General features: G+C 44.9%; 1 long non-coding RNA gene across 1 annotated transcript; it reads right to left on the bottom strand.

Annotated features, from left to right (window-relative positions):
* Window positions 1-13,462: 13,462 nt before the first annotated feature.
* On the bottom strand, window positions 13,463-18,734 carry LOC119919526. The gene is made up of 8 exons (XR_005447701.1): window positions 18,689-18,734; window positions 18,372-18,403; window positions 18,081-18,158; window positions 17,945-17,995; window positions 17,635-17,675; window positions 16,484-16,629; window positions 15,218-15,300; window positions 13,463-14,729 (listed from the first exon to the last, which is right to left on the bottom strand). It is a non-coding gene; the product is annotated as an uncharacterized LOC119919526 (long non-coding RNA).
* Between the last annotated feature and the right edge of the window lie 8,422 nt (window positions 18,735-27,156).

The raw sequence follows: 27,156 nt of genomic DNA, 5'->3' as shown, positions 1-27,156 counted from the left end.
GTTGATGATGATGTTAACCATCTTTTCAAACCAGGCAACAATGACAACCAGGGTGTCATGCTGAATAATTATGGTTTTTAATAATTATAGTAGTAAGTACTTAGAACAGTGCTTGGCACATAGAAAGTGCTTAACAAATATAATAATAATAAGTCTCAAGCACTATTCTAAGTGCTTAGTACTATTCCAAGCACTTAGTACAGTGCTCTGCACACAGTAAGCGTTCAATAAATACGATTGAATGAAGTGCTGGGGTAGATACATGATAATCAGATTGATTGGACAGAGTCCCTGTCCCACGTGGGTTTCACAGTCTAAGTAGGAGGGAGAACAGACATTGATTGAATCTCCATTTTACAGTTAAGGAGACTGAGGCACAGAGAAGTGAAGTGACTTGCTCAAGGTAACACAGCAAGCAAGTGGCAAAACTGGGATTAGGACCCAGGTCCTCTGATTCCCAGGCCTGGGCTCTTTCCACTAAGCCACACTGTTTTCCACTAGTTTTGTGTTCTTTGTCAACGAAATGATTTCACAACTCCCACATGGAAGATATGAAAATGCTGAATGATCTTTAAGTAAGCCGACAAGCTTAAAGAGCAATTAGAATTAGTATTATCTGTAGAGAAGGCAATGATCATACTGAAGTCATCCAAAACTTGTAAAATGAGATCAGTGACATTGTCAGTGGGGAACCCAAATTTGAACACTTTCCCTGTTAATGGCATATTCAAACTGGAGCTGCTTTTATGTTAGTATGGTTAGAGATATTATCTAGCAAAGAAATCAATTTAACATCACTCAAATTTTCTGTGACTTGTTCCATTGCCTATAAAGTATATTCTCTGATAGAGCCTGTGCTTTTGTTTCAGCGAAGTATTTTTTTAAAAGGGGTATTTGCTAAAGCCCTTATTATGTGCTAAGCACAGTATTAAGCAGTGTGAACACAGTGAGAAGCAGCGTGGCTCAAAGGAAAGAGCACGGGCTTTGGAGTCAGAGGTCATGGGTTTGAATCCCGACGCTGCCAATTGTCAGCTGTGTGACTTTGGGCAAGTCACTTAGCTTCTCTGTGCCTCAGTTACCTCATCTGTAAAATGGGGATAAAGACTGTGAGCCTCCTGTGGGACAACCTGATCACTTTGTAATAATAATAATAATGGCATTTGTGCAAGGCACTGTTCTAAGCACTGCAGAGGATACAGAGTGATCAGGTTGTCCCACGTGGGGCTCCCAGTCTTAATCCCCATTTTACAGATGAGGTAACTAAGGCACAGAGAAGTGATTTGCCCAAAGTCACACAGCTGACAAGCGGCAGAGCCAGGATTAGAACCCATGACCTCTGATTCCCAAGCCCGTGCTCTTTCCGCTGAGCCACGCTGCTTCTCATAGGGTGTATGTAACACAGGCTTAGAACATTCTTTCTGAGGAAATTTTCTCAATTGAGCTTTTAGAAATCACAGTTAGCTTCAGCTCATCTTCATCCCTATCTATCCCATGTATCTGAGTGCACCAGGAGAATGGGGAAAAAGGAAAAGGGGGCTGGGATGAGGATGAAGGATCTTGCAGCTAAAACCAGTGTCTCTCTCTTCTTTCTTCATCACTCCCCCTTTCCAATGTGTCCAATTCTGGGTGATAGGGGAGGAGGTGAAAACAAGGGTTTGTCCCAGAAGGGACAGACTCATTTTCAAATAGGCTGGAGCAAATGCGCTGACCATATGCTGGAGTGGCAAATGGCCAGAGCTTCAACTATATCCTAGGAGACTGAAACAGTCAAAGCAAGGACTTCTGACCATTTACCAAAAAGCTCAAGCCTTCTGTTAGCCTTCTATCAAAATTGGTTTTGTCAGTGACTGATCATTAGGCAATCAGTTGGTTCCCTCTAGACTGTGAGCTCGTTGTGGACAGGGGATGTGTCTGTTGTTGTAGTACTGCACTTTCCCAAGTGCTTAATACAGTGCTTTGCACACACTAAGTGCTCAATAAATATGATTGAATGGTGGAGGACAGTTTAGCTATTTGATTTTTAAGGGATTAGCTATATAATGGCCATCCATTGTACTTCCCAAGCGCTTAATACAGTGCTCTGCACACAGTAAGCGCTCAATAAATACGATTGAATGAATGTACAGCTCACATCTTCAACTGGTGCCAAAAAATTCACGTTCATTTTTAGGGCCTGAACAGATTCACGACAATAACCGAGTTGGCTGGGGTTAGGGTCTGTCCCCTCCAGGCCCACGATGACTTTGGTATCTTTCTCCTGCTGGATGCACTAGCAAGACAGCAGGTGGCACTCATGATAAAAAAAAAAATATTATTCTGCTTGATGCTGAGATTAACCTGCTTGGATTATAGCTCTGCCTTCCACCTGCGTAGGGCTGGGGAAGAAATGTCCAAATGGGAGCTGGTTAGCCAATCACTAGCCTGTCTTGCCACAATAAGAAGCAAATGTTAAATGACTTGACGTGGTCCCACAGTGAGCCAGAACAGAGCAAAACCGAAGTCAACCATTTGGACTAGCTGCTACAGGAAAAATTCTGTACAAAAGGCAAAAGAGTGATAAATTGGGCCTAACATCCCACAGATGGCTATGTCACGAAGACTGGATGTTTCTTGTTTTGAAGAGGTCTTTCCTCATGAGGGCGATGGCTACCTGAGGGGCCCAAGGGGAGGAGGGGAGAGGGAGGGAGTCTGCAGTCAGACAACTGTCGGGGATCAGTCCTTACAGATCTACACAAAAGTAGTTGTGATTGGTGATATGACACTCCCTTCAGAAACAACTGCCCTTGCTCGCATATGCACTGCTCTAATTTGTCGAACTGTGTGGTGGACATTTGAAGTCTTTGTTTTTCATTTCTTGTTTTTGCATTTCCCTTGGTTTCACAAGAAAAGTGGACAAGTGGCAGGTCAGTGGTCGGGGGGGGGAATGAGGAAAAGCCAGCCCACCACTCCTGCCCCTCCAACCCTTTAACCAGCCTCTGCCCCCAGCCCCTGGCCATCATAGAATCGAAGTCACTTTCATCGCTGCGTTAGGGGAGAACTGACTGTGTAGCTTAGGCAATGTCCTTGACCTTAGAAAATTTTCCCTCTGATGTGTGGATGAAGGAAGGAGAATAAAGGGAGAGGAGAGCAGTCGGCCATACAATTTGCATGAATATAAACCACACACAGCAGGCGTTCAATTCCACTGTTATCATGTACATTCACATGAATACATCTTGGGGGAAAAAAAGCTGCCTGGATGGATGTGTTGGGATTTGGGGTCTGTGTACAGTAAACGGCAAGCAGGCCTTGTAAACTCCTCTAGAATGTAGCTCGTTGTGGGCAGGGAATGTGTCTGTTTACTGTTATATTGTACTCTCCTAAGTGCTTAGTACACTGCTCTGCATACAGTAAGTGCTCAGTAAATACAATTGAATGGATAAACTAATGAATGACCAAACATACTGAACCTATGAGCCAAACAGAGGGATAAGAGAGGAAACTAGGAAGAGCAAAGGCTCTGAAGAATCTCATTGGCCTTCAGTCCTATTATTGGCAATATGGGTTGGGTAATTCTCTTTGTTATTCACCACCTCCAAAGGATGTGGTTCTATGATTTGTTGTAGTAGCAAACTAGCATCTGGAAAGAGCTGCTACACTGTCAGGGGCTCCGTCCATGCCATTCACTCAAGTCACCAAAGTGACCTCTGTACCACAGTATTAGAAAAAGCAAGAATCAGGAGCTTTCATTAGATGCACCAAACCTTCCCCTAGTGTCACATTCGAACAACCACCTGCCAATAGAACACAAGAGTGCTTTTGGTTTCCCTGGTGACCGGCTCAGTCTCATCATTTCCTTCAGAGGCCCCCTACCATTTCCCATTCTTCCCATTGTTAATGCCTTCCCAGCAGTGTGCACGCTTCTCTACTTTTCATTTCAATACCCACTACCTTCCCCAGCATTTATATTAGTTTAATCCAATAAAGTATTTATTACCATTCAGACATGGACTAGATGAAGCCAGTGAGAAGCTATTTTAGGGAACCTTGTTGCTGTCCTAGAGGGAGGAACCAGGCTTTTACGAAATCTCAGATTTGCATCCTTCTTTATAGTTCCAGAAACTTTTTCAAGATGGTGAGGCAAGAGGGGCTGGAGAGTGAGCCTTTAGCAGGAAAGGGATAAAGGGTGATCCTTGGAACAATTTCAATCAAATCAATCAATAGTATTTAATAAGCCCCTGTTCTGTGCAGAGCACTATTCTAAGTATTTGGGAATCAATCATCCAATCAATTGTATTTATTGAGTGCTTACTGTACTAAGCGCTTGGGAAAGTACAATAACAGAGTTGATAGACACAATCATCTTACGGTCTAAAGTAAAATAGTGTTAATAGACACGAGAAGCAGCATGGTCTTGTGGATAGAGCTCGGGCCCGGGAGTCAAAAGGACCTGGTTTCTAATTCTGACTACACCACTTGTCTGCTGTGTGACCTTAGGCTAGTCACTTCACTTTTCCGTGCCTCAGTTACCTCACCTGTAAAATGGGGATTAAGACTATGAGCCCCTAGTGGGACATGGACTGTTTCCAAGCTAATAAGGTTGTATCTACCCCAGTGCTTAGAACAGTGTTTGGCACATAGTAACTACTTAATGCAATAAAAAAAATTAAAAAGACCGCTGCCTTCAATAAATTGACAATACAGTGGGGGAAAAAGGACAATCAGACAATCAATGGTCTTTATTAAGAGCTTACTGTGTGCAGAGTCCATACTAAGTGCTTGGGAGAGTACAGTACAACAGATTGGGTAGACACAATCCCTGCCCTCAACAGCATTACAGTCTAGAGGGGAAGACATTAAAATAAATTTACACATAGGAGGAAGATGGACAATGGATATGTAGGTCCTCCAGACTGCAAGCTCGTTATGGGCAGGTAATGTGTCCAGTAGTATTGTACTCTCCCAAGTGCTTAGTACAGTGCTCTGCACAGAGTAAGTGCTCAATAAATACCATTGATTGATTTAGGTGAGTGCTTCAATATTCAGTAATATGTAAGTCAATAGGTACAGAAACACTACAGGTAGTTGTGAATATATATTCTTTCCTTGAGACCCAGGGATAATGGATTTTGCAAGCCTCCCACATGATGCCTGACATCTTAATGATGAAATTGGCTGAGGGCAGGGATCGGGTCTATTTACTTTATTGTGCTCTCCCAAACACTCAATAGAGTGCTCTGTACACATTAAGTGCTCCAGGGAGTTCGCTGGCAGGAACTGGCCTCTGTGGCAGGTGTGTAGGTTTCTGAGCCCACACAGGAACCATTCAGAGACCACAGGACTCTGAGATGCATGCCCACTGAGGGCTATGGGGAAGAGAGAGCTGGAAGGAGAGGCCAAAAGAGGGAGGGCAAGAAAGGGAGGGGAAACGGTAGATACATAATCTCGTCTCTCATCACCAACCCTTTGCCCGTGTCCTCCCTCCAGCCTAGAACTCCCTCCCCCATCATATGAAGCAATCCACCACTCTCCCCACCTTCAAAGCCCTCTTAAAAGCACATCTCCTTCAAGAGGCCTTATCTGATTCAGCCCCCACTTCCAACATTCGCTCTCCCTTCTGTGTAGCCTATGTATTGAATTGTACCTCTTAAAACTTTGAAACTCACCCCACCCCCAGCTCCACAGCACTTATGTACATATCCTTATATGCTGCTGATTCCCCTATCTGTAATTTATTTTAATATCTGCCTCCCCTTCTACACTGTAAGATGCTTGTGGGCAGGGATCATGTCTACCACTTTTATTGTATTATACTCTCCCAAGTGATTAGTACAGGGCTCTGAATGCAGTAAGTGCTCAATAAATATTATTAATCGATTGGGAGGGGGAGAGCAGGAGGGAGCCATGGAGAGAGCGCAGGAGGGAAGGAAGAAGGGGCCAGTGGGCCAGGGAGAGAGTGAGCCGGGAGGGGGATGGGGAAAGAAGAGAGAGGATGGGGAGGAGGAGAAGGGAGTGGGATAGAGGAGGGAGAAAGCTGGAGGAAGAGCAGAGGAGGGGAGAGAGGGGGAACAGGAGGGAGGACAAGAGAGATGGGGAGAGAAGAAAATGGGAGAGAAGAGAAGCTAAAGCGTGGGGTGGGGCTGGAGGGAGTAAGGGAGCTTACTCTTAAAATCCACCCGCTCCACTAGCACCCCCAACCCCATCCCACTGAACCTTATTAAAAACACTTTCCCCCTTTCTTCTTCCCTCCCTGACCACGGTCTTCAACGATTCACTTTCCAGTGGCTCCTAACCCATGGAACCAAATGAGTTCTCCAGGGCAGGGGGTGTAGATGGAGAATAGAAGAGGACCCAGAATTGAGCCTTGACTCCCACAGTTAGGGGATGGGAGGCAGAGGAGGAGCCTGTGAAAGATGGGGAATGAGTGGCCAGAGAGATAGGAAGAGAACTGTGTGGCTTATTGGAAAGAACATGGGCCTAGCAGTCAGAAGACCTGGGTTCTGATCCTTGTTCTGCCACTTCCCTGCTGTGTGACCTCAGGCAAGTCACTTAACTTTTCTGTGCCTCAGTTACTTCACCTGTAAAATGGAGATTAAGACTGTGAGCCGCATATGGGACATGGACTGTGTCCAACCCGATTAGCTTGTAGTTACTCCAGAATTTAGTAGTGTCTGGCACACAAAACACTTAAATATCATTATTAAAAACAAAAAAACAAACAAAAGATCTCACTAAACCACCAAGAGGACAGTGTTAGTGAAGCCAAGGTTGGATAATGTTTCCAGGAGAAGGGGATGGTCCACAGTGTCAAAGGCAGCTAAAAAAAATAGAGGAAGAGTAAGAAGGAATAGAGACTGTTGGATTTGGCAAGAAGATTGTTGTTATATACAATCAGACTGCCCCCTCCTACCCCACTACTCTCCTACAGCCCAGCCCAGGCACTTCACTCCTCTAATGCCAACCTATTCACTGTTCTTCAGTCTCATCTATCTTGCTGCCAACCTCTCGCCCACATCCTGCCTCTGGCCTCCCTTTTCATATTCGACAGATAATTACTCTCCCTATCTTCAAAGCCTAATTGAATGTTCATCTACTACAAAGGGCCTTCCCTGACTAAGCCCTCATTTCCTCACTCCCTTCTGCAACACCCTGGCTTCCTCCCTTTATTCACCACCCCTCAGCCCTATGTATATATATCCATAATTTATATTAATATCTACCTCCCCCTCTAGACTGTAAGCTCATTGTGACCAGGGAATATATCTGTTGTATTGTTGTGTTGTACTCCCCCAAGCACTTAGTACATTGCTCGGCACACTGTAAGTGTGCAATAAATGCAATTAACCTATGACCTTAGAGAAGGCTGGTTTGGTGGCATGAAGGGAGCAGAAGCCAGATTAAAGGAGCTCAAGGAGAGAATTGAAGAAATCTATCACCAAATCTTGTCGGTTCTACCTTCACAACATCTCTACAATCCACTCCTACCTCTCCATCCAAGTTAAAGGCTGATCCAAACACTTATCATATCCCTACTTGGTATTGCATAAGCCTCCTTTCTAACCCTCTCCCTCCAACGCCCACCCCTCCTCCTGTCTCTCCCCTCTCCAATCCATACTTCCCTTTGCTGCCTGGATCACTTAAAAATAAAAAAGCTCAGTCCACTTCTCTCCATTTCTCCAGAATTCCAGTGGTCACCCATCCATCTCTGCAAACAGGAATTTCTTACCAGCAGCTTTAAAGCACTCAATCACCTTACCCCCTCCTACTTTACCTCATTAATCTCTTACTACTGGCCAGTCTGCTCACTTTGCACCTCTAACAACAACCTACTCACTGTACCTTGGTCTCGCCTCTCTTGCCACCGAGTCCATGTTCCAGCAGAAGGGAACGTATCTGTTAATATTGTGTTTTCCCGAGCACTTAGTACAGTGCTCTGCACACACTAATCATGATTGACTGACTTTCCCCTCCCTCTTCTGATCCAAGAGACCACCACTCTTGCACATAGTAAGCACTTAATAAATGCCATCATTATTATCATTATTATTATCCCTTCTAAAGCCATTCTAAAATCACATCGCCACCAGGCCTTCCCTTATTGAAGTCCTCATTTCCCCTACCCACCCTACCATCTGCACTCACACCTGTAAGCACTTTATATTCACCCCACCCCCATAGCACTTATGCCAAGTCCCCTTTGGTAATTTATTTTAATGTCTGTGTCCCCTGCTAGACTGTAAGATCTTCGTGGGCAAGGGGTCTTGTCTGCCAAACCTATTGTACTCTCTAGAAAGTTTAATAGTGCTCTCCACAAAACAAGTGCTCAATAAATACCATTGATTGATTGATTGTCTAACGGTTGCTTTCGCGCTACTTACTTCACAAGCCCAGCGGGAGCTGATTGCGGGACCCCAAATGAGTCAAATCCTTCCATTAGCATTTGCGAATCCCCAGGCTTTTAGCACTCGCTAATCCCTAGGCTCTTAGCATTAACTAATTATTCCGAATTGATGAAGCTATTAGCTAATTCTATTGGATGGGTCTATTAGCATGCTCGGTAGGTGATAAAGCTGGGAGTTTTTTGAGGCCACAGCGGGTGCGTCTCCAACGGGGTCAGTTCCTACGCAGTCAAGCGTTGGGGAGAGGGAGGAGAGATGGAGACGACAGGTAAGAGGGTGATTTCACCACGGCCCCGTTTTTTTTTTTTTATCTTCTAGGCCTGAACATTCTCTCCCGTTTCCGATTGACCAAAATTGAGCCACAATTGGCCGCTGTTTCGGTTCCTGGGGATGGGGTGGGGGGGTTTCAATCTGCTCCCCTTGGAAGCAGGCCAGAGCAGCAGGGGAGGTGATTTGGGGACTCCATCTGGCCATACTTGAGGTTTTTTTGTTTGTTTGGTTTGGTTTTTTGTTTTGATGGTATTTGTTAAGCCCTTACAATGTGCCAGGCACCGTTCTAAGCCATGAGTGGTCCAGCGCTTAGAACACTGCTTGGCACATAGTAAGTGCTTAACAAATACCATTATCATTATTACAAAGTAATTGAGTTGGACACAGTCCCTATCCCACATGGGGCTCGTAGTCTTAATCTCCATTTTACAGATGAGGGAAGTGAGGCACAGAGAAGTGAAACGACTTGCCCAAGGTCACACGGCAGACAAGTGGTGGAGGTGGGATTAGAATCCAGGTCCTTCTGACTTCCAAGCCCGTACTCTATCCACTAGATAGTGGGGGTTGTGGGTGTATGTGCAGTTGTAGGGGGCCGTCCCCGTGAATTCCTAGGTTAATTCAGGCGTGTTGCTGCTGCTGCTGTCGCCTTTCTTGCCACCTGCAAGTGTGGCTGGGGAATAAAGAACACTTTCTCCCAGTGCATCCTTTCTCGGTGTAATTACTCCCATATGGCACTATCCCCCCACTTCCCACTTGGATCAGCCATGGAAATGAAGATAGGGAGAAACCAGGGCAGGATCAGGGGGTGCCATCGTGCCGCCTCTCCCCTTGTCTTTCCCTTCACCGCTGGGATTTTGGGGGTGGGAATGGGGGAGAGGACAATGTAACACAATATTGCTGACAGCAATATTTGTTGCTGTGAACTTTTTTTTAACGGAGCACAGCGGTGGGAAGACGGGAGGAGGAGGCTGAATTTGGGGTACAGGGTGGCAGGAAAGCTTCTAGGGGATGAGGGAAGAAAATGAATCAGCAGAGGGGTCGTGGGGAGGGATTTGCTTACAAGTAAATCAACATGTCGAGGCTGTTTATAGAAGAACGCCTAATTCAAGTACAGGTAAGTCTACGGGAAAGTGAACCCCACAATACAGTCATTTATGGTATTGCCACATTTTCAAGGAACACATGTTCCCGTGCACATGCGTGCCTGTATATTTTGTCCCGTAGTTCCCATTTTCCTGAAATTTCTAGTATTAAAAACAGTTTAATATGGAAACATAAAACTGTAATTAAATTAGCCATGAAACTAATAGTAATAATGATGGTGTTTAAGCAATCAATCAATCAATTGTATTTATTGAGTGCTTACTGTGCAGAGCACTGTACTAAGCGCTTGGGAATTACAAGTTGACAACATACAGAGACGGTCCCTACCCAACAGTGAGTTCACAGTCTAGAAGGGGGGGGACAGAGAACAAAACAAAACGTATTAACAAAATAAAATAAATAGAATAGATATGTACAAGTAGAATAAATAAATATGAACAACCATATATACATATATACAGGTGCTGTGGGGAAGGGAAGGAGGTAAGGCGGAAGGGGAGGAGTGGGAGAGGAAGGAGGGGGCTCAGTGTGGGAAGGCCTCCTGGAGGAGGTGGGCTCTCAGTAGGGCCTTGAAGGGGGGAAGAGAGCTAGCTTGGCAGATGTGCGGAGGGAGGGCATTCCAGGACAGGGGGATGACGTGGGCCGGGGGTCGACGGCGGGACAGGCGAGAACGAGGCACGGTGAGGAGGTTAGCGGCAGAGGAGGGGAGGGTGCGGGCTGGGTTTATTTCTTATGCAGCAGGTGTACGGAACTCCACAAGCTAAAGGCCCGGGGCTGGTGCAATCGTGGTATTGATTTTAAGCACTTACTATGTGCCAGGCACTGTACTAAGCACTGGGTAGAAGTGAGTTCTGAGACAAAATTGGGGAGGTTTTGATACTAAAGTTTTATGTGAGCCGTTTTTGGGTAGGGACCGTCTCTATATGTTGCTGACTTGTACTTCCCAAACGCTTAGTACAGTGTTCTGCACACAGTAAGCGCTCACCCTTTCCTCTCCATCCAAACCACTACCTTGCTGGTTCAATCTCTCATCCTATCCCGACTGGATTACTGCATCAGCCTGCTCTCTGATCTCCCATCCTCCTGTCTCTCCCCACTTCAGTCTATACTTCACTCTGCTGCCCGGATTATCTCTATACAGAAACGCTCTGGGCATGTTACTCCCTTCCTCAAAAATTTCCAGTGGCTGCCAGTCAACCTACGCATCAAGCAAAAACTCACTCTCGGCTTCAAGGCTGTCCATCACCTCGCCCCCTCCTACCTCACCTCCCTTCTCTCCTTCTACAGCCCAGCCCGCACACTCCAGTCCTCTGCCTCTAACCTCCTCACTGTGCCTCGTTCTCACCCGTCCTGCCGTCGACCCCTGGCCCACGTCCTACTCTTGACCTGGAATGCCCTCCCTCCACACATCCGCCAAGCTAGCTCTCTTCCTCCCTTCAAAGCCCTACTCAGAGCTCACCTCCTCCAGGAGGCCTTCCCAGACTGAGCCCCCTTTTTCCTATCCTCCTTCCCATCCCCCCGCCCTACTTTCTTCCCCTCCCCACAGCACTTGTATATATTTGTACAGATTTATTACTCTATTTATTTTCCTTGTACATATTTACTATTTATTTTGTTAAGGATGTGCATACAGCTTTAATTCTATTTGTTCTGATGATTTTAACACCTGTCTACATGTTTTGTTTTTGTTATCTAGCTCCCCCTTCTAGACTGTGAGCCTGTTGTTGGGAAGGGACCATCTCTGTATGTTGCCTACTTGTACTTCCCAAACTTTAATGGTACAGTACTCTGCACACATTCATTCAATCGTATTTATTGAGCACTTACTGTGTGTAGAGCACTGTACTAAACGCTTGGGAAGTGCTCAAACACACAGTAAGTGCTCAATAAATACGATTGAATGAATGAATGAACTTATACAATATGCAACTAAAGCAGTGATCTATATCTCCACAAAGAAGGCCCAATTATACTCTCTATATGGATCCATCAAAATCTTTCAAGGGTTTCAGGTCCAGTTTTCTAGGTTTTCCTTATTCAAACAGATTTTCAAAATTTGTATAAAGCAGTAGGCTTTAGGGGTCATATATTTATTTTGAAATAAAGCTGTACCCACGTGCTTCGTGGTACAGTAGAGGTGGCCTTTGGCATCCCTGAAGGCAAGGCACCAGTGACTTATAGAGCCCCCCCAATGAGGAAATCCCTCATTTCCTATGTATGTGTTTATATTAAATATTTCTACACTCTGTTGCCCTATCCAAACTACTTGTATAATTGTGTTTTCTTAAACACACTGCCCCCTTTCAAATTCCAATCTTTGTTGTACATTACTCCAATTTTTGAGTGAACTTTTTCTTATTGCGCTTACTCTGTGCCAGGCACTGTTCTAAGCACTGGTGAGAAGCAGCATGGCTCAATGGAAAGAGCCGGGGCTTTGGAGTCAGAGGTCATGGGTTCAAATCCCAGCTCTGCCAACTGTCTGCTGTGTGACTTTGGGCAAGTCACTTCTCTTCTCTGTGCCTTAGTTACCTCATCTGGAAAATGGGGATTAAAACTGGGAGCCCCCGTGCGACAACCTGATCACCTTGTAACCTCCCCAGCACTTAGAACAGTGCTTTGCACATAGTAAGTGCTTAATAAATGCCATTATTATCAGGTTGGACACAGTCCATGTCCCACATGAGGCTCTCTGTCTTAATCTCCATTTTACAAATGAGGTATCAGGCACAGAGAAGTGACTTACCCAAGGTCATACAACAGGCAGAACAAGGATTAGAATCCAGGTCCTTCTGACTTCCAGGCCCATAATCAATCAATCAATCGTATTTATTGAGCGGTTACTGTGTACAGAGCACTGTACTAAGCGCTTGGGAAGTACAAGTTGGCAACATATAGAGATGGTCCCTACCCAACAGTGGGCTCAACTAGGCTATGTGCTGCTGCTTAGTCAACAATAGAATTATTGTGGCAGTAGTGGTGGGATTGTCTTTTAAAACCTTCTGACCTAGACTCCTGATTACTCTCTTTGTAGATAACCAAACTCCCTTGCTTCTTATCCGCACTCAGAACAGTGCTTTGCACATAGTAAGCACTTAATACCATCATTACTATTATTATTATTCCTTCCCTGCTTGCCTTTTGACCATTTTTTTTCCCTGTTCTTAACACCTCCACCAGAAGGTTGATGGAAGTATCTATTAGATTCAAATCACTCAATTTCAATAATAATGATAATAATGTGATATTTCTTCTAGACTGTGAGCCCGCTGTTGAGTAGGGACGGTCTCTACATGTTGCCGATATGTACTTCCCAAGCGCTTAATACAGTGCTCTGCACACAGTGAGCACTCAAAGTGCTATGTGCCAAGCACTGTACTAAACGCTGGGGTAGATAGATGCAAGATAAGCAGGTCCCACATGGAGTTCACAGTCTAAGTAGGAGGGAGAACATATATTGAATTCCCATTCTGCAGATGAGGGAACTAAGGCACGAAGAAGTGGAGTAACTTGCCCAAGGTCACAGAGTCGACCAGTGACAGAACTGGGATTAGAACCCAGGTCCTCCGACTCCCAGGACCACGTTCTTTCCACTAGGTCATTGTTTCTTACTCATTGTGGGTAGGCAGTGGGGAGAGCATGTGCTGCTATACTTCTAAATCCAGGCATGCCAACAAATAACGATACCGGATGCTTCGTAACTTTAATAACATTTATTCCAAAATACCAGGTAATTAAATCAGGCCTACCATAACCGCTTCCTCTTTGACATAAACATGAATAGCCTTTCTAGCAGCAAGCTCCTTAACAGGATTACAAATAAACACTCGTTTCCTAAACTATGAATTTTAAAATTGAAACTTGAGTGGGTTGTCAGTGGGGAGACTTCTCTAAGTAGAAACCCACATAACTACAAATTACCCAACTTGACCTGCTGGAGAGTAATCCAGGAAAGTGGGCCCCAGGCTGCTAGAAGGTGTGCAACTTCATAACAGGTTTAGGGTCGACAGAACTCAATGATTTCTCAGCTTCTGAATAAAACAAAATCTCAAGTAGAATTATGCACTTGGATGATCTCTTCACATATAGTATCTTCTCTTTTTTGGTTCTGGGCTTGCAGTGTTTTCCATTTCTCTCTCTTTTTCTTTCGGTGACAGGAAAAAGGATTTCTGGTCACAAGTTGAAGCTGAATCGAATAGTTCTAGATCGAATTCGGGTTGATCGGAGTTGCATCGGAAGGGGCTGCTCCCTGAGAAAAATATGCTTCTTGCCGCTTGCTTGCGAAACAAATAATCTTCAAAGGACTCCAAGGGTATTGTTTCCATCACTCCTGTTGACTCGCTTTCTTGGTCGCTCCAGTCCAGAAATGGGATGTCCACATCACTTTCACTTGATGATGACTCTTCAAACATCGTTTCTTTCTTTTCCATACCAAATCCCAGGAGTTGTGAGGTACTTTGGAACAGGGAGTCGCCAGTGCCACTGGATGGCCATTTTAGTTGGAATTTAGACTTAGACTTAGCCTTCTTGCCAACTGGCTCTTCATCAGTGTAACTGCCTTCCTTAAAACCCTTGCCAGTATTGACCTTGGAGCCAGATTTCCTAGTGGCCCACTTAGGTGGTAAATCAGTTGGCAACTGTTCGACCTCTGACTTCAAATTTGCTTTGCTTTGGCTACTAGAAGGGGTATTACTCTCTAGTGCTGGAGTTACACCATACCCTTCATATTTAAATACTGCTAAATCACCCGGTTTATCAAGGAGAAAGCTTGTTTCATCAATTTTCAATGTATCGCTCGGCTTCTCCTCATTGCTGACCTCCAAGTCGTGAATTTCAGGCGGAGAGATGAGGGAACTGCCATCTTCTGTGTTACAGGGTGGCTTAAATCCTTCCATTATGCTTCTGGTACTGTTTTCTCTGCTAACAGTAACTAATTTAGGAGGTTCTCAAACTGTGACTTGGATTTTTCCTCTAAGATGGCTATATTTGGAAAAGGCAATTAGCAGAGAAAAACCATTAGACAATAGAAATAAGCAACAAATATTATTCCAAAACCATCAAGACTAAGTCATACCGAACTATACTCTGAATTCTCTGGTGTAAATGTCTGTTTTCAAACAGGCTTTTAAAAAAAAATTGGAGTAATATTCTGTGGGGGAAGCAGAATTTCTGCTGACTTGAGGACACTACTATCAACAGATTCATTCTTTCCCTCTTGAGCAGAAAACCCCTTATGCTTCCTCTCCATATCCAAGAAAACAATTTATTTAGCCAGAGACAATGACAGAATACAGGTTCTAGTGAACCTGAAATAGTAGATGTCTAGACCAGAAATTGACTTCACCCACCCTCTCTGGAGCCACACACATGCTTCACACTCCAATACTGTTGAGTGTTTTGGAAGCAAGGCATTCATGATCACGTTCTGTCAATGCCCTTTTCTGGTTACACAAATATGAAGTACTTACATGTCTTAGAGGTTTTGAAAGAATCTAAAATAGATGTTTCTTTTACTGAGTCTTTCCTCAAACCTTTCCAATGATGTGTGGATCTACAAAATCCAAAATAAACTACATCACTCACAAAGCCATTCTCTATTACAAACAACTGCTCTATGGTCAGTTGAAATGAGATAATCATAGAAGGAGAGGAGAAATTTTTTAGAAAACCAAATAAACAAAAGCTCAAATGATGCAGTATAGCAGGTTAGAGAAAAAATCAGAAGATAGATCAGTTGGGCATGTAGCAATCAGAAATGGGGTACTGCCTTAGAACAGAGGACTGGGCACAAAGAATAAACTGAAACAGCATCAGGCACTGTAGATAACTTCAACAGGACAGCAGAGGGGCAATCTTTACATGCATTTTATACAGAATGTGTTGTCAGTTGGCACTGAGTTTCAGGTTCACCTGCAACCACTTATAAAATCCTACCACAATAACATCAATTTTGAAGGACACAATATAATTATATACACAATTTGCAATGCAATATGAAAAATGAATAGAAACACTGATGTTAATTCAACTAAAATATTGCAAAGCACTAAGTAATAGCATTTATTGTGTACTCACTTGGTAAGTACAAAATAGAGAGGACACTGCCCACAAAGCTTACACCAATGGTGAAGACAAATATAGAAATATTTACAAATGTAATACTCTGCAATGCAGTGCAACTAGTTTTAAAAATTGTTTTTAATATCACTTGAAATGTAGATACACTTGGGAAAAACAGTTTATGACAAGACCTGAGGTCTCTTGAAGTCTCTCTAAAATAGGAAGCAAAAAAAAAACCAGCCAATGATAACATGAATTTCATAAAATAACTGTAAATGGAAGAAAACTCTATTTGATATTTCAGGATAGTACAAAATAAAAGACTTCCTCGGGATTCAAAGCTTTGATTTTTATATGAAGTTCTTAAAAGACCTTTACATCGTACATACAAACCAGGGATACAACTTTTCATTTTGAGCATGGGGGTGTACTTGGGGCAGGGGGACAGAGGAAGAAATGAGGGGGAAGAGTAGCTGAGGGTCAGTAATGAAAAGTGGGAGGGAGAGGAAGGGAACTGCATTTACAGGTGCTTTGGCTTCCTCCAGGGCTGGGTCCTTGCCAAGCGCCCCATGGGGAGGGCTACCACCCACCCCACTTCATCCATCTGGGTGCCCTGCAGGGCCATATGAAGTCCCCTATCATTTGAGAAAATGTTTTGTTCCAGATAGGCTTACATAGGCAACTTCTTGCAGCTGTTTCAGAAGAACAGATCAGGGCACGGTCACTCCTGGCCCCACTCTCAAGTGAGGCCTATCAGAACAGCTGGAGGGAGATGGATGGGGGCCTTCAATCCCACATTCTTTATATGTCCTGTGCAAGACTGGAAAAACTGGTTAGCAATACATAACCACTCTTTACTACTTAGTTAAAAGGTTCCACTGCAACAGTACCTGTGATACTCCTAGGTACTCACAAAGCATAAATGACAGAGTTGTCCTACTGGAACAACATTTCCTATTCCAAGCAATTTTCTTACTCTTCTGCACCTCAAACTCCACCTCCCACCTGTCTTCTGGCCAAACAGGCATTTTTTTTTTCTGTTTTGAAACTAGTGTAACTAGTTGGTAAGGGGACACTCTATTGGTAAGCCTGCATCTTCCTAACCAGGAGATTCACTGAGATAAACCTTACTAAACCCCATTTGTGACAACTGCCTAATGAATTCAGAGGGGTATTACTGCCGATCAAGGAGTTCAAGTCATTTGGTGAATAATCTTCAATTCTGCGATTTCATTCAAATAACTGCAGATGTGGGATTCATTTAAACAATCACTCCCTTTGCCATTCACCTGAATGCAGGTAAGAATACACCTGTTGCTTAAATGGGTAGAGTCTGTTCTGCCACTACTAGTTTAGAAGAATGAAATAGCAGAATTTGGGAAAATTCTTCCCACAACGTATGTCTGGACAAACGCGACAGTGTCAGGGGAAATAGTTGTGTGCATGTTGTCAAATACGGACTTGTATTCATCAACGGTGTCTTCGAGTATTTAGGCCAAGTAGACACACGCTTGCAAAGATGAAAGCGGAAAATCTTCTAGACTGTGAGCCCACTGTTGGGTAGCGACCGTCTCCATATGTTGCCAACTTGTACTTCCCAAGCGTTTAGTACAGTGCTCTGCACACAGTAAGCGCTCAATAAATACGATTGAATGAATGAATGAAAATCTGAACGAAGCCTTAGTCCCTAAATCCAGTCAGTCCTGCTCTTGGGCCGTAGGGCTAAAAATGGTAGTTCAGTTGCTAAAATAAACATGGCACTGAAGCACTTACTTCAAGTAAAGTACTGTGCTATGGGCTGGGGTACATGCCAGACTTTACTTACTTCAGAGTCTTTGGGATAGAAGGCAGTCGATGAAGTTGAGGCTGGAAGCAACAACAAACAAAACCAAAATAAAGAGCTGCAGGATCTGAAGCCCTGATCGGAAATTTTCCCGCCCTTCCCCCCCCCGGAGGACATCATCATCGTCAATCGTATTGAGCGCTTCCTGTGTGCAGAGCACTGTACTAAGCGCTTGGGAAGTCCAAGTTGGCAACATAGAGAGACGGTCCCTACCCAACAGTGGGCTCACAGTCTAAAAGACATGGAAAATGCGGCCCTCCCCCGAACCCTTAGGTCTTCGTTTAGGACTTACGGCCTCCTCCTGTCCAACAGTCGGTGCCTCCTCTCAGCAGTCCCTGTGGAGCTGGAAAGCACAAGAGCCGTTACCGCCCCCTCCGCCCCACAACCGCCCCCCACCCAAAGGAGGCTTTCCGTTCCCGGCAATTTACCCGGCCACCTTCTTCCGAAGACGAACGGGGCTGCTCTGCCGGGGCCGCGTCCTCCCCGTCGAGCAAGCGAGGCGCGCCCTCAGGGGAAAAATCCAGAATTCCCTCACAACCCGACCGAACCTTCGCGCGGGAGGGCGGGCGCGCGCGCGCGCGCGCCCCACCCCGCGCGTGCGCAGTCAGCCAGAAAACCGTTAACGGGCCCGGCCCCGCCTCAAAACGAGGCCCTGCTTCCCACCAAATTTTTGCCCAACCCTACTGTGCTCCCGGTGCAGGCCAGGGCCTGTGTCCTACCTGATCGGCTTCTATCTGCGCCTAGAACAGTGCTTCACACATAGCAATTAACAAACACCTCTGTTATTAGGAGTCTTTTTTTTTTTTTTAACCGAAAGCCGCCCCCCAACCGAAGCCCGCTTCCTGGCAATTCAGCCGGCCAAGGCCTTCTCCCAAGACTGGGGAATCGCGTCCGCCCTCGTCTGCGACCCCATAACTGCCTGAACCACCCGAGGCTTCCCGCGGCCCCCAAAACGCGTCCGCCCCCCCTCAGGAGAATCCATAATTTTCCTAATCCATTATTTTCCATAATAATCCATCGGAAAATCCGTAATTACCTGACCGACTGGAGCCGACCGTCCCTCCTCACGGACGGCGCCCCGAGAACACAGAGGCAGGCGCCAGCCGAAACCGCCCCGAACCGCCCCAAACCAGAATGTTCTCTAGCGTCACGTGCCCATCACGTCGTGAGGAAAGGCGGGGCTGAAAGAGTGACTTGCCCCTTTCTCGTCAGCTTTGAGGCCCTCCCTCCCCCTTGATTCCTCCATCAATTAATGCTATTTACCCAACTGTGTGACTCACCTGTATATATGTTTGTACATATTTATTACTCCATTAATCTTGTACATATCTATTCTATTTCTTTTATTTTGTTAGTATGTTTGGTTTTGTTCTCCGTCTCCCTCTTCTAGACTGTGAGCCCGCCATTGAGTAGGGACTGTCCCTATGTGTTGCCGACTTGGACTTCCCAAGCGCTTAGTCCAGTGCTCTGCACACTGTAAGCGCTCAATAAATGATTGATTGATTGATTGTGGGCAGTTAAGCTCTTGGATCCATACCCGAAGCAGCATGGCCTAGTGGAAAGAGCCTGAGTCTCGGAGTCAGAGGACCTGGGTTCTAATCCCGGCTCTTCCACTTGCCTGCCGTGTGACCTTGGACAAGTCCCTTAACTTCTCTGGGCCTCAGTTACCTCATCTGTAAAATGGGGATTAAGACTGTGTGCCCCATGGCTCATTGTTGCCAACTTGTACTTCCCAAGCGCTTAGTACAGTGCTCTGCACACAGTAAGCGCTCAATAAATACGATTGATTGATTGTAGGCAGGGATTGTCATTTTTTATTGTTGTACTTTCCCAAGTGCTTAGTACAATGCTTTGCACACAGTAAGCACTTAATAAATATGATTGGATGAATGAATTATCTGGTATCTACCCCAGCACTTAGTACAGTGCCTGGCACATAGTAAACACTTAATGAATGCCAGTTTTTTTAAAAGAGGGATAATAATAATAATAATGGCATTTGTTAAGCACTTACTATGTGCAAAGCACTGTTCTAAGCGCTGGGGGGGGATACAAGGTGATCAGGTTGCCCCGCGTGGGGCGCTCAGTCATCATCCCCATTTTACAGATGAGGTAACTGAGGCTCCGAGAAGTTAAGTGACTTGCCCAAGGTCACACAGCAGACATGTGGAGGAGCGGGATTCGAACCCATGACCTCTGACTCCAAAGCCCGTGCTCTTTCCACTGAGCCACGCTGCACATCTATTCATTCATTCATTCATTCAATCGTATTTATTGAGTGCTTACTGTGTGCAGGGCACTGTACTAAGCGCTTGGAAAGTACAATTCGGCCACAGATAGAGACAATCCCTTCCCAACAATGGGTTCACAGTCTAGAAGCGGGAGACAGACAACAAAACCAAACAAGCAGACAGGCGTCAATACCATCAGAATAAATAGATGAACTGTGACCAACCTTGTTACCTTGTATCTATATCTACTTTGTATCTATATTAGCTCGTAGTATAGTGCCTGGGAGAGAAGATAGCCGGTCCCTGACTCTGGCAGCCCAGTGTAATAATAATGATGATGGTATTTTTTAAGTGCTTGCCATGTGCCAATCATTGTACTAAGCACTGGGGTAGGTACATGATAATTAGGTCAGACACACAATCCTGTCCCACATGGGACTCACAGTCTGAGGGAGGGAGAAGAGCTATTCCATCCCTATTTTAATAACAGCAGTAATAACAATAATGGCATTTGCAAAGTGTTGACTAGGTGCCAAGTACTGTACTGAGTACTGGGGTAGATACAAGATAACCAGGTCCCACATGGGGCTCCCATTCTAAGTAGGAGGAAGAACACTATTGAATCCCCATTTTGCAGATGAGGTAACTGAGGCACAGAGAAGTGTCTTGCCCAAGGTCACACAACAGGTAAGTGGTGGAGCAGAGATTAGAACCAAGGTCCTCTAACTGCCAGGCCCGTGCTCCTTCCACTAAGCCACACTGCTTCCCATCATTTTACAGATGCATAAACTGAGGCTCAAGAGAAATTAAATGATTAGCCCGAGATCACACTGCAGGCAAGAGGCAGAGCTGGAATTAGAATCCAGATCCTTTAAATCTCAGTCCTGTGCTCTTTCTCCTAGGCTATGCTGTTTCTCTGTATTCTCTCAAGTGCTTAGTTCAGTGCTCTGCACCCAGTAGGTGCTCAGTAAATAGGATTGACTGGGAAGTGAACGTTGCCTGTGCCTTCTCAAGAAACATTTCCTTCCCTGAACACCCTGTAGTTAATTCCTGCTCACTGGCCTCAGCTTCAATCAAATACACAAGACAGGTCCTCTAACGCAAACTCAAGAGGGAGACTTCTGCCAAAAAAAAGAGGAGTTAAGGAAAAGAACATTCCAACCATATGCTGAGGCAGTCGTGGACCTGATTAACTAAATTCTCAATAAAATAGCAACAGTAGTTCAACCACTAGCCAAGAGTTTTCATCATCTACACTCAGTCCAAAACACAACATTCAATTCCACATACCCAGGGTTTACTTTAGATTCCTCACAGTCATATTTGGACAGATCATACATATATCTAAATGAAGAAGCAACCAAAACTTAGTGTGCATCTCTGTTCCTCACTCTCGCAATTATGTCATCTAGATATATCTGTTCATTCATTCATTCAATTGTATTTATTGAGCGCTTACTGTGTGCAGAGCACTGTACTAAGCGCTTGGGAAGTACAGGTTGGCAACATATAGAACATATAGGCAACAATCAACAGAAGCAGAAGCAGCATGGCTCAGTGGAAAGGGCACGGGCTCTGGAGTCAGAGGTCATGGGTTCGAATCCCGGGTCCACCACATGTCTGCTGGGTGACCCTGGGCAAGTCACTTCACTTCTCTGAGCCTCAGTTCCCTCATCTGGAAAATGGGGATGAAGACTGTGAGCCCCACGTGGGACAACCCAATCACCTTGTATCCCCCCCAGCGCCTAGAACAGTGCCCTGCACATAGCAAGCACTCAACAAATGCCATCATTAGCATTATTATTAATCAACGGTTCTATCCGGTGCAGAACACTCTGCTAAGCTCTGGGGAGAGTACCCTACTTGGAAGGCATGATCCTTGCCCTAGAGGTGTTAACCACCCAGCAGGGGAGATAATAATAATAATAATAATAATAATAATAATAATAATAATAACAACAATAATCATGGCATTTATTAAGCACTTACTATGTGCAAAGCACTGTTCCCAGCGCTGGGGAGGTAACAAGGTGATCACGTTGTCCCACGTGGGGCTCACAGTCTTAATCCCCATTTTACAGATGAGGGAACAAGATGAGGGAAATGGCGCAAAACACTTACAAATCAATCGAGATTACTTACACTTACAAATCAATCTGTTGTTAACTCATGGTATTTATTGAGCACTTACTGTGTGCAGAGCATTGTACTAACTGCTTGGGAGAGTACAATACAATAGAGTCAGTAGATATGTTCCCTTCCCATAACAAGTTTCTGTCTCACAAGCCCATAACCTTGGCATTATCCATGATTCCCCTCTTTCATTCAACCCACAAATCCTGCCGGTTCCACTTTCACAACATCGCTAAAATCTGCCCTTTCCTCTCTATCCAAACTGCTGACATTAATCCAAGAAATTATCCTATCCTGCCTTGATTACTATATCAGCCTCCTTGCTGACCTCCCTGCCTCCTGTCTCTCCCCCTGCTCCAGTCCATACTTCACTCTGCTGCCCGGATCATTCTCCTACAAAAACATTCAGACCGTGTTTCCCCACTCCTCAAGAAACTCCAGTAGTTGCCCAGCCACCTCCGCAGCAAACAAAAACTCCTCACTATTGGCTTAAAAGCACTCAATCCCCTTGCCCCCTCCTACCTCACCTTGCTACTCTCCTACTACAATCCAGCCCACACACTTCGCTCCTCTAATACTAACCTTCTCACTGTACCTCGATCTCATCTATCTCACCACCGACCTCTCGCCCACATCCTGCCACTGGCCTGAAATGTCCTCCCTCCTCATATCTGAAAGACAACTACTCTCCCCCACTTCAAAGCCTTACTGAAGGCACATCTGCTCCAAGAGGCCTTCCCTGACTAATCCCTCCTTTCTTCTTCTCCCACTCCCTTCTGCGTGACTTGCTCCCTTTATTCATCCCCCGTCCCAGCCCCACAGCACTTATGTACATGTCTGTAATTTTATATTAATGCCTGAACCCCCCCTCTAGACTATATGCTTGTTGTGGGCAGGGAATGGATCTATTTATTGTTATATTGTACTCTCCCAAGTGCTTGATACAGTACTTTACATCCAGTAAACACTAAATAAATAAGATTGAATGAACAACCTTACAGTCTAGAGGGGGGAGACAGACATTAATATAATTTATAATATATAGTATATAGCTATGTACATAAGTGCTGTGGGTATGAGGGTGAGGCAAATATCAATTGACCAAAGGTCACAGACGATGCAGAAAGAAAAGAGAGTTGGGAAAAAGAGGGCTTAACTGGGGAAGGCCTTTTGGAGGAAATGTGACCTTAATAAGGCTTTGAAGGTGGAGAGATTGATGGTCTGGCACATATGGAAGGGGAGGGAGTTCCAGGCAAGGGGGAACCCATGGGAAAGGGGTCGGCGGTGAGATAGACGAGATCGGGCCACAGTGAGTAAATGTTAATGAATATATATGTCTGAATGTGCTACTCCATTCATTTAAGAAATTTAAAGGTCATAAAGAAAAACATTGCCACTGAATCCTCAGGAAAGTGATACGAATGGAGGAGAAGCTCAGAAATTTAACAGAAAGGAAAAGCTTTCTGAAAACTGTTAGCTCGAATCCCCAACGAAGCCTCCCCCAAGGCAGCAAAATGAGTCCAGGTTTTGGGTGAGCAAAGCTTTATAGCTGAAAGGAGTTTATGAGCTGACTACCTGCCCCTCATGTGGGTTCACAGTCTTATCATTCATTCATTCAATCGTATTTATTGAGCGCTTATTGTTCGAGATTCACTTGAACGCCGTCCAGGGTGGGGTGCAATATCAGTCCTGAGGAGACCTGGCATGTGGTCGTTCATTCATTCATTCATTAAATTGTATTTGTTGAGCGCTTACTGTGTGCAGAGAACTGTACTAAGCACTTGGAAAGTACAATTCAGCAGCAGATAGACAATCCCTACTGAACAACGGGCTCACAGTCTAGAAGGGGAATAATAATGGTGGTATTTGTTAAGCACTTGTTACGTGCCAGGCACTGTTCTAAGCGCTGGGGTAGATACAAGGTTATCAGGTTGTCCCACGTGGGGCTCACAGTCTTAATCCCCATTTTACAGATGAGGTAACTGGGGCCCAGAGAAGTTAAGTGACTTGCCCAAAGTCACCCAGCTGACAAGTGGCGGAGCTGGGAAATGTTACATGTGATTGGTATGACCATACAGATGAGCTTTTGGTGGTAGCAAAATCATCATCCCTGCTTCTGTGCTGGCTCAGATGCCATGGTTGAGGTCATGGGGTCGATCATGGCTTACTTATGTACATATCTGTAATTCATCTATTTATATTAATGTCTGTCTCCCCCTCTAGACTGTAAGCTTGTTGTGGGCTGGGAATGTCTCCCAAATGCTTAGTACAGTGCTCTGCACACAGTAAGTACTCAATACGATTGACAGACCAACTAATTGGACAATCTGGTCTGGAATTAATGGGTTCCCTTCCTGATCCCTGATTTCAGGAGTTACCACCTCAGCTGTTAGCAATAAGAAGCTAGCCCCCTTTTTTTTCCTGCTTACATTCAATGTTTAACCCTTTCTGTCCCCACCTAAACCAGGTCGTGTATGCTCACTTTAGGTTTCGGAGAACTTTACTACTTTGCCCATCCCCACATCTTGCATTCACCTCAGGCACTGTGAGGGAAGTTTCTCATGAGTGACCTGGACTTACGAGTACAAGGATCGGCATGATTTCCATAAAATGATGTTCCGCACATTCTGGTTACCCCAGAATGGAGTAAATCTCCAGAGAAGAAGGTATAATGGAGCTTTTTGTGTGTCAGCTGATGTACAGAAATTTAGGACTACATTGCCGTAGGCCCCAGTAGCATCTATTTAAACCTGAGCCCTCTTCCGAAGGCCAGAATTGAAATCCTCAGGTTCCAGTTTGTTTTGTGAGCAGAACAGATTGTTGAAATTAGACACCTACAGTGTTTTGCCACAAATAAGGAGGTGATATTCTAGGTAGGGAGTGGAGGAAAGTGATACAATCAGAGAACCAAACAATGTTATTTATTGAGTACTTAATTTGCAAAGCACTGTACTAAGCACTTGGGAAAGTATGATACAATAGAGTTGGTAGATATCATCCCTGCCCAAAAGGAGCTTAGGGTCTACAGGATCTACATTAAAATAAATTACAGAAAGGGGAAATATTAGAGTAAAAGGATATGTGCTTTGCATATAGTAAGCGCTTAACAAATGCCATCATTATTACATAAGTACATATGCTGTGGGGCGGGGGTGAGTATCAAAGTGCTTAGGGGGTACACGGCCAAGTGTATAGCAACACAGAGGGCAGGGTGGGTAGGGGAAATGAAGGTTTAATTGGGGAAGGCCTCTTGAAGGAGATACAACTTTATTTTGTTAATGATGTGCATATAGCTATAATTCTATTTTATTCTGACGGTTTTGACACCTGTCTGCATGTTTTGTTTTGTTGTCTGTCTCCCCCTTCTAGACTGTGAGCCTATTGTTGGGTAGGGACCGTCTCTATATGTTGCCGACTTGTACTTCCCAAGTGCTTAGTACAGTGCTCTGCACACAGTAAGTGCTCAATAAATATGATTGAATGAATGAATGAATGAAGGCTTTGAAGGTTGGGAGAGTGGCCGACTAATGGATATGAAGCGGGAGGGAGTTCCAGGCCGGAGGGAAGCCATGGGCAAGGGGCTGGATGTGATTGGGGGACAGAGAATATGTTGCCGTTAGAGGAATGGAGTGTTTGGATTGGGTTGAAGTAGATCAGGGAGGTAAGGTAGGAGGGAGAGAGCTGATTGAGTGCTTTAAAGCAAATGGTAAGGATTTGGTGTTCGAAACTCCTGTTTAGGAAAGCAGTATAGCCTAGTGGAAAGAGCACGGGCTTGGGAGTCAGAGGACCTGGGTTCTAATCCTGGCTCTGCCCCATACGCACTGTGTGACCTTGGGTAAGTCATTTAACTTCTATATGTCTCAGTCCCTTCATCTGCAAAATGGTGATTCAATACCTCTCCTTCCTTCGACTTAGATTGTGAGCCTTATGTGGGACCTGCTTATCTTGTATCCACCTCAGCGCTTAGATCAGGGCTTGGCACATATTAAGTGCTTAAATACCAGTATTATTAATTATTGTTAATTGTTATTTTTATTATTAAATACAGAGGTGGATTTAATAATAAACCATTGGTAACTATTGGAGGTTTTTGAGGAGTAGGGGACGAGAAGAGTTATGGACACTTATTGGGTTGCCATGTAGGTGTTTTTCATAGGCACCAACTAAATACATGGAGGGGGGCCATCATCCATAGGATTGGTACTAAGAGGGCAAAGCCATTAACTTCGTCCCCCACTGCTTTTTGGTTAGGGTAGACAGCCATAGTTAGCCCACCCCACACTTTGGAGTTGGAAAGGGATCAGAGGTGGATTCAAACTATTGGCTTTACTTTGTGTCTCCTGCCAGCAGGCTTCAACTCTAACTGCTACTGCAGTGTTTTCCATTCTCACCAGGTTTTGGGGTTGGGCCAGAGACTCTCCCGCCCCCAGTACCTCATGAGGATAAGCCATCCACCCATCTCCCAGACTAAGCCCCACTTTTCCTCTGCTCCCACTCCCTTCCACGTGGGAGTTGGACTTGCTCCCTTTGCTCTTCCCCCCTCTCCCCGTTCCACAGCACTTATGTATATATGTATATATCTATAATTTTATTTACTTCTATTGATGCCTGTTTAGTTCTACTGATGTCTGTCTCCATCCCCCACCCCTCCCCAGACTGTGAGCCCATTGTGGGCAGGGATGGTCTCTATTGTTGTGTTGTACTTTCCAAGTGCTTAGTACAGTACACTGCACACAGTAAGCACTCAATAAATATGATTGAATGAATGAATGAATCTCATGCCTGGTCAGATGAGGCAGGAGTCTAGGCTGCAGCAACACAGGCATAAAGCCCATGGAGCCATGTTTTTTTAATGGTATTTGTTAAGCTCTTACTATATGCCAGGCACTGTACTAAGTTCTGGGGTAAATACAAGCTAATCAGGTTGGACGCAGTCCCTATCCCACATAGGGTTCAAAGTCTTAATACCCATTTGACAGGTGAGGTAACCGAGGCACAGAGAAGTGAAGTACCTTGCCCAAGGTCACCCAGCACATAAGTGGCAGAGCCAGGATTAGAACTCAGGTTCTTCTGACTCCCAGGCACGTGCTGTAGCCATTAGGCCACACTGCTTCTCTGTGTCTACCGCTACCACAGTGCG

The sequence above is a fragment of the Tachyglossus aculeatus genome, chromosome X1 (genome assembly GCF_015852505.1).
Source record: "Tachyglossus aculeatus isolate mTacAcu1 chromosome X1, mTacAcu1.pri, whole genome shotgun sequence".
NCBI lineage: Eukaryota > Metazoa > Chordata > Mammalia > Monotremata > Tachyglossidae > Tachyglossus > Tachyglossus aculeatus.
Note: the sequence above shows the minus strand (reverse complement) of the source record. Positions and strands in the feature narration are given on the sequence as shown.